Source organism: Miscanthus floridulus, chromosome 8 (genome assembly GCF_019320115.1).
Source record: "Miscanthus floridulus cultivar M001 chromosome 8, ASM1932011v1, whole genome shotgun sequence".
NCBI classification, from domain to species: domain Eukaryota; kingdom Viridiplantae; phylum Streptophyta; class Magnoliopsida; order Poales; family Poaceae; genus Miscanthus; species Miscanthus floridulus.
Genome location: NC_089587.1, coordinates 179,688,536 through 179,695,915, shown reverse-complemented (window position 1 = coordinate 179,695,915; position 7,380 = coordinate 179,688,536). Strand labels below are relative to the sequence as shown.

Genomic DNA, 7,380 nt, shown 5'->3' with positions numbered 1-7,380 from the left:
GTTGATGCAGGACATCATGCTTCGTAACCCCCATCCTACTATAATTTCTAGCAGACTAAGCCCTTTAGTAATAGTAAAGCTCCTGCGAACTATTGATTGTTTGTGCATTATACAGAACCTTAAAAAGTATAATTCTCCTGAAACTTTTCCTGTTTTGAGATGTTGAAAGTTCAAGATGTTTACAGTGTTGTCGGGTAATGCAGATTCTGACTCAGGCAGTGACTCTGAAAGTGAATCAGAAAAGGTTGGCAGCCCTGGAAAGCTTGCGAAGGTATTGGGTGCTTCAGAAATAATACAGACCTTTAAATCTTATACGGAGTATTAGTGAATGGATTATGGGCTATTTGCTGCCAAGTGCTTTGTAATTGAAATATATTACTCCATCCAGTTACAACTACGAATAAGTGATGTTTATAGGGGTTGTCCCAAATAAGCAACCTGAATGGGTACAAATTACTTACTTTTTGTGCGTTGAGTTTGGATGTGTCTAAAAATGATCCGAGGATGAGTAGATTTGTCTTGAAATATAGTAACTTTAAAGTGCATTTTTGCTATATTTAATGTTACTCAAAGTTGTGTTTTGTAGACTATCAATTTCCAAAGCATCACATTTGTTTTGTTTTGTTCTGGGGTGTATCGACCAGTCTTATGTATGCGGACTTGTCACACTTACCTCTGTCTTCAAATACCTGATACCCATTACCAAAATATGATAATGCCCTTTTGTTCTATAATTAGTAGGCACAAGTATTTGCAAACGTTCCATCCTGAAACCAGGTCATTACCTTTCTAAATATTCTAATGTCTGCTAGATACCTTAGTAAGCATTGGTGCTTGGGAGCGTGACTATCCTGTTTCTTGCTGCTCCATCCCTGACAGATTTGCGGTCTTTATCAAATAGCTTAGTAGCTTAGTTCTTTATTATGTGTAGTATAAGTTAACTTTTGCCTTAAGGCAGCCATTGTCCGGTAATGCCCTATTCTGCAAAACTGTACTAAAATTGTCTTGGCAATATGATGTTTGCCTTGTTCAGCATTCTGGTCACCTTCAACGTTTATATTATAGTGTAATTTTCTTGTGGCAAGGATGTGGATTCCCTTCCAATTTAGTTGACTGATCTGTACTGAATAATTTGTTTTTCCAAAATTATAGGGGACTAAGAAACCTGACCAGCTGGTGGAGCAAGAAAAGAGTGATGTTATTAGCCCAGCTGATGCCAACCGTATGGCGTACTTCCAATCATTATTTAGTTGTTACGTTACAAACTATATTTGAATCGTCTTTAATAGTGGGCTAACTGGTTGTTAAACCACAGGTCGTGCTGATATTGTAGGGACTCCATGGGGAGGACAGTGAGTCAAAGCCTGCACCAGGGGGTAAGCATGAATTTGTAGGCCGGTACGTATGAGGCCGTTGACCGGTCTCAGTGCACTAAGCTGATCGGATCGTCTGATCCTTTCCCAATGAAATATTTAGGGGAAAACTCAAAACCCGATACACAAGTCTCACCAGACAGGCTTTTGCGAGCAGCCCTTTTGAGGAGCCGTTATGCTGATGTGATTGTCAAAGCTCGCGGCATTCTTAGTCAGGTATAGGACTTTGTTCAGTTATCATCTTTCTTTATTGATTCTGTATATGAGGTCATAATCTGACTCATCCCTGGCCTTCATTGACTCCTGAGCTCAGGGTGGAGACAAACAGGAGGAACTGGAAAAACTCCAGAAGGAAGGTAAAAAGTTTGCCCACCTGTCTTGTTCGCTGCTAGTTGCTCTCTCTCTCTCTCTTACACTAGGGTGTTTTCTCCTTATTTGTGGATGCAGAGAAAGCCCGGCTGTTGGCTGAAGGTAATGCAGCCATGGAGGCTCGTAGAGCCGAAGCCTGAAGCTGAAGCTAAGCGTAAACGGGATTTTGAGAGGGAGAAGGCTCGTCAGGCCCTACAAGAGGCAAGTGTAGACCTCACCCACCAGCAGTTGCAGTTTCTCATTTTTTATTGTTGCTATAAGAAAATAAATCCTCTATGCAGATGGAGAGAACTGTAGAAATTAATGATAACCTCCATCTCAAGGATTTGGAAATGCTTGGAACAGCCACAACAGAACATATTGTAAGCTCTGTTGACGAGACTAGTCCAGAGCGCTCTCAGGATGGCATGGCAGGCTATCATCCGGGATCTGTCAATCCTTTGGAGCAACTTGGACTGTTCATAAAGGCAGATGATGAGGAAGATGACGAAGAACCGAGCAGTGTTCCCAGCATTAAAGAAGCAGAGGAAGGAGAGATAAACTGATGGTGCTGTGTTTTGCCATGCCCTGTCAAGGGCAGAGGCTGGTGTCAACCTGTTGATCCAACAAAGTGATTGCCTCTTGTGGGCCACCATGTGTGGCACAATGGCTGGACAGCAGCGCATGTTGGATGCTCAATTGGTTCTGAACTGGTGGTGAAAGCCCTCCGCCATATTGCTGCTGCTGGTTTGTTAAAATGTGGGTGGGAAGGACGAAGATAATCTTTGCATAATTGGTAAATGAGTGGTCATTTGCTTTGATGAGGCGCACAGGAGATCGAGTTGGTCAAGTGAACATATTTATGTGCCTAGAGGATGATTTTTTTAGCCACCGTACAAAAACGGCTTGAATGATGCCACCGAACTAGTGGAGTTCAAATGGCTCATTATTTGCTGCAACTTACATTTCAAGCGGGTTTGCTCAGCGGCTCATATAGCCTGTTTTCTCATCTTTTTTTTTTCTCTGTTTTAGATTGTGTAGTAGTTGGGCTAGTTGCTTCCTGCTGTAAATCCGAATTTTGATGTAGTGAAGGAAGTGCTAGCTGTTTGTTGCGCATGAGCGAAAAGAACTGCTCTTGCTCAGCATTTACAAGAGAAATTGTTTTGCAGATGCACGTCCAGTCTTCTCTGTAATTACCATTTCTTGCGCAATAAATGTCTTCCGTTTGACATTTTTTCATCAGGACGCCAGTGCTCTGATTGATTGAACATGCCATTGAGAAATGGCATCCCCGTTTGAGATTGCTGGGCTGGGTTGTTGACCCGTCCGTCACAGTTGGTAGGCTGTAAAATTCGAGGAAGTGATTCATTAACGGTGATTCGTTGAAGAATGTACGATCTGACACTGAAAGTTAGAAACCAAGAGCTGTGAATTCTTCAACGTCACAGTTAACACAAGCAATTGTTTCAAAAAAAAAAACAGTTAACACAAGCACAGATTCATTGGATTACCAGTTCACCACTGGTTATGCAAGGCAGGATGCTCAACAAGAAAACAAGCACGCATAGCTGCACGCGAGGCACCAAACCAATCACACCACGCCGTGAATCTATGATACAATACACGTTGTTGGATGCAGTTGAGACACCACGCCGATGGCGATATGCCGTCAATCAGGACACCCTCAGGCACTGCTGTTTGAACATCTTGCTCGTCTGCTGCCCGCTCGCCGAGTCCTCCACAGTGAGGCCCTGCGCGCCAAAGCAGATGTTGATCAGCCTCCCGTTGCCGCACCCGTGCTTCCGGGCCACGCTCTCCACCGCCGCGGTGCCACAGCCGTCGTCCATGGACGAGTTGGAGCACGAGGGGTCCTCCGTGGCGTCGTCACTGTCCAGGACGATGTTCTTCAGCTTGCCAACAGGTGACGTCACCATGGAGATCTCGTCATCGAGGCAGATGTCCTTCAGCTTCGCCAGTGGCTGAGGTGTGGATGATATCGAGGTCCTCAGGAGCGTGTCCGTTGGGGACCCAGACCGTGCGGTAGACGGTGCAAGCTGTGGCATGGCCTCCATGATGCCGTGTATGAGCTTTGTGTTGAGCTTCTTCTTGGTGGACGAGGAGCTTGGGGTGGAGCTCTTCACCGCTAGGGTCCGCTTGCAGTTGAGCACCGTTGTTTTGGTAAATTTCTGCCTTAGTGGAGCAGGAGTCTCGGCCCCGTGCTCGCTCAGCTTCTTGATAGAGTCCAGCGGGATGCTGTCCTCTGATTTCTTGGGTGTCTTGTCCTTGTGGCGAGGCCATCTCAGCATCATCTTGAGACGGTCTTTGGCCCGGCTCGCAGAGCTCAGCCTCTTCTCTGATAATCCATGGTTATCGGTGCAATATGCATCTGCATGAGTAGGGTCATCCTTCCCATTGCTGGAGCACGAGCTTGGTCTTAGAGACTCTACTGCTCCCATACCCGAGAACAAGAATATCTCTGCATCCGATACCTTGAAAGTGGTACCAGGGACTGCTTGCAATCCCACCCTGCATCTTGATCTGAGAAGCAATGGCTGATCGGGTTCTCAGAATGCTGGAATTCAAGACCCCTCCGGCAGAAACTATCTGCCTGATGAGCCGGTCGGATGTTGCTGAACGCAGCTGATGTTTCAGAAGCGCCAGCGCAGTCATGCCGTTAGCGTCTTCAGCATTCAGGTCGATTGACGGGGTGGTCATCAATAGCTCGACCAGATCTGGGTGTGCGCAGCCAACCACAGCCAGGTGGAGGGCTGTAAGGCCTGCATCGTTTCTCAGATTGATGATCTTCTGGATATCTGCAGTTCTTTCGCGTATGAGGTATCTCATCAGCTCCAATTGGCGGTCAAGCCGTCGGAATCCTGGGGTCCTGAATCCTGTAACTGCCGAATGGAGAAACGTGTCACCAGCATTGTTAATAGCTGACAAGGTTGATGGAGACGCAGCAACCAACACTTCCACAACAGGTTGGTGCCCTCGATAGGCTGCTACATGCAGTGCTGTGTTCCCAGTGATTATCAGTCGAATTGATTATGTCGAAAGAGGCCAGAAGGTACTTGACAACCTGCATAAGGTATGCTTAGAAGATGAGGTGTAGAAATAGGAATCTTCTACTTGCCAATTCATTGGTACAACTGAAAGTAGCAAAAAAGATGGTTGCATAGCAACATCAAGAAACAGTAACAAAGCTGTCTGCATATCAACAACAGGAAGTGGATAGAAAGTTTGGCTGCATAGCATCACCAAGAAGTTTGTGGATCTAAAAACTAGAACTTTCTGGTGAATTTTTTGAGCTAAACTGGAATCAGCAGAAAGTATATTCACTTTGTTCTCAAGTTATTGGAAAGGGACATATTGATTGGAAAGAAAGCTAGCTTTTATGTCTAACTAAACTTCCTACACGTTATGACCATGAAATAGAAAAGTCTGGCCAACAAGTATATAGTGACACCCTAGCTTAATGCAGGATTACAATAACCAGGGATTAAAATCACTCAAGGAACATTATCCGTGTGGATGTGATATTACTGTCACATTAAACTATAAAACTTGTTTGATGCTCCTTTATTGATAGAATTGTGTCCGTTCGAAAAAAAGAACTTTATAGAATTACTGAAGCAACAAAGTGAACTTAGGTGACACTCAGCATTTCTAGATGAACAATTTCCTTTCACTATCAATCTAGCTGAGAAAAATACAAGCACATAGTAGTTTGTTCTAAAGCAAACCAAGTTTTTAATGAAATGCATCCTCTGTAATCTGTATGCAGATCCTTGCTAAACCGAACGTTCAACCTGAATCCTCTTCTCCTTTTTTTTTTGTTTTTTTTGTTTGTACAGAACCTTTCCCCTTTTATTTAATTAATTGATCACAGTAGGGGCCAAATCCCCCTCCTGATCAATTAAAAAAAAACCGTTCAAAACATGAAGAACTAGAAGCATATCAGAATCCGAAAAGCATGTAAACATCCTAAAGAAGAGTGTCCTTGATCCACAGAACACTACATTTACATGTTTGCTGCACATGTATACAACTGATAATAATCATCCGCGCAAGAAAGGATCCAGGCTTACAGCAAGAACGGTTAAGAAAGCATTTGCAAAAGATGTGACACAAGCAATAGCAAGTGTCGATGGCTCACCTGCAGCTGCCCTCTCCCAGCGGCGGCATGCAGCACTGTGGATCCACGGACTGTCGAGATACGTCGACACGCTGGAGGGCCCTTCCTCGAGCAGCTCCCTGAGCATCCCCACGCTCCCGCCTCTCGCGGCGGCGTGGACGGCCCGTCTCATCATCTCAAGGCGGAACACGGAGCCGCGCCCGGCACCGCCTTCGCCATTCCGGCAATTCGTCGAGCACCTCGGCGACATGGCGTGGTCGAGCAGTAGCCTGAACACATCCGTGCTCCCGCCCCTGGCGGCCGCGTAGAACATGTCCGTGACGCCGTACTCGCCCTCTCCGAACACGAGCAGCGGGTCCCTCTCCAGCAGCTCCCGCACGAACGCCGCGTCCCCGGCCGAGGCCGCCGTGTAGAGCACCCACCCGCCGTACCCGGCCCGGAGCAGCGTGTTCTCCCCGCCGCCGCCGGCGGCGGCGGCGGGGCGGTGGTGGTTCGGGTTCCTGCACTCGCACTCCAGCAGCAGGCTCCGGGCAACGGACGCGCGGTTCCTGGCGGCGTCGGCGAAGCGGGCGTCGTCGTCCCACAGCGCCTCGAGGCGGCGGATCCGGCGGAGGGAGGTGAGCTTGATGAGCAGGTTGGGGTCGAGGTGCAGCAGCTGGCGGACGATGTCGTAGTGGCCGTCGGCCGCCGCCCAGTCTATCGGCGACGCGTACCACCACTGGTCGCCCGTGCTCTCCCACCGCAGCGGGAAGTAGCAGCAGGACTGCTCCATCGCGGAACCTCGGGGAGATCCAGCAGTGGAATGGGCTGCCGCTGCAGCACTTGGAGTGAGCTGTGGTTCAGCTGCTCACATGGCATGTGATACATACAACGCCGTGCCAAAGAACTGCAGCAGCAGCAAAGGTGGAAGGAGAAGAAAAATGTGTGCATCAGCACTCGGCAAGCCACCACACCATGTGACAAAAAAAATGAGTTATTTATTGCTTTATTGTTGGACTACAACAGCAGGATGCAAAGCATTTGTAAACTGCAGATTGAACCTACGCAAATGGAGATTAAAAGATTAAAAGCAGGCGAGGGAAGAACAGGACTGCAACTCCGAAGACAATACAATACCTTATGCAAAACAAGTTGGTGCGCGCGGCTCAACTGCTCAGGAACAAGAACCAAACCAATGCAGTGCGCCAGTGCCTGCAAATGCAAAGCTAGGCCTCATCAGGGCCCTGGATTAGGCCACCAGAGTCGGTTCAAGTCTTCAAGAGGTACTGCTAGTACTAGTAGGCAGCAGCGTTGTGCAGAGGTGCCATGTCGTTATGGATGAGAGAGAGAGAGGACAGAGGAGAGGAGGGTCCAGGTCCATGCACAGTACAGTGTGAAAGTTTAGTTTCTCCTAAAATCCCAACTTTAGCGAGAAGATTTTCCGTCACATCAAACTTGTGGTATATGTATGGAATACTAAAAGTAGATGAAATTAAAAACTAATTGCATAGTTTGGTTGTACTTTGCGAGACGAACATTTTTAGC

The 7,380-nt window shown here is 47.2% G+C and overlaps 1 long non-coding RNA gene and 1 pseudogene across 2 annotated transcripts; one reads left to right on the top strand and one right to left on the bottom strand.

The window, feature by feature from the left end:
• Positions 1–7: 7 nt before the first annotated feature.
• LOC136477631 (uncharacterized) lies at positions 8–2,889 on the top strand. Of its 2 annotated transcripts, XR_010764060.1 has the most exons (7): positions 8–271; positions 1,153–1,222; positions 1,316–1,376; positions 1,477–1,589; positions 1,687–1,729; positions 1,821–1,943; positions 2,024–2,889. It is a non-coding gene; the product is annotated as an uncharacterized lncRNA (long non-coding RNA). The 2 variants fall into 2 exon arrangements; XR_010764059.1 differs by having other exon boundaries at positions 1,316–1,589.
• Positions 2,890–3,203: 314 nt separating this feature from the next.
• On the bottom strand, positions 3,204–7,156 carry LOC136477630 (uncharacterized; annotated as a pseudogene).
• Positions 7,157–7,380: the final 224 nt, after the last annotated feature.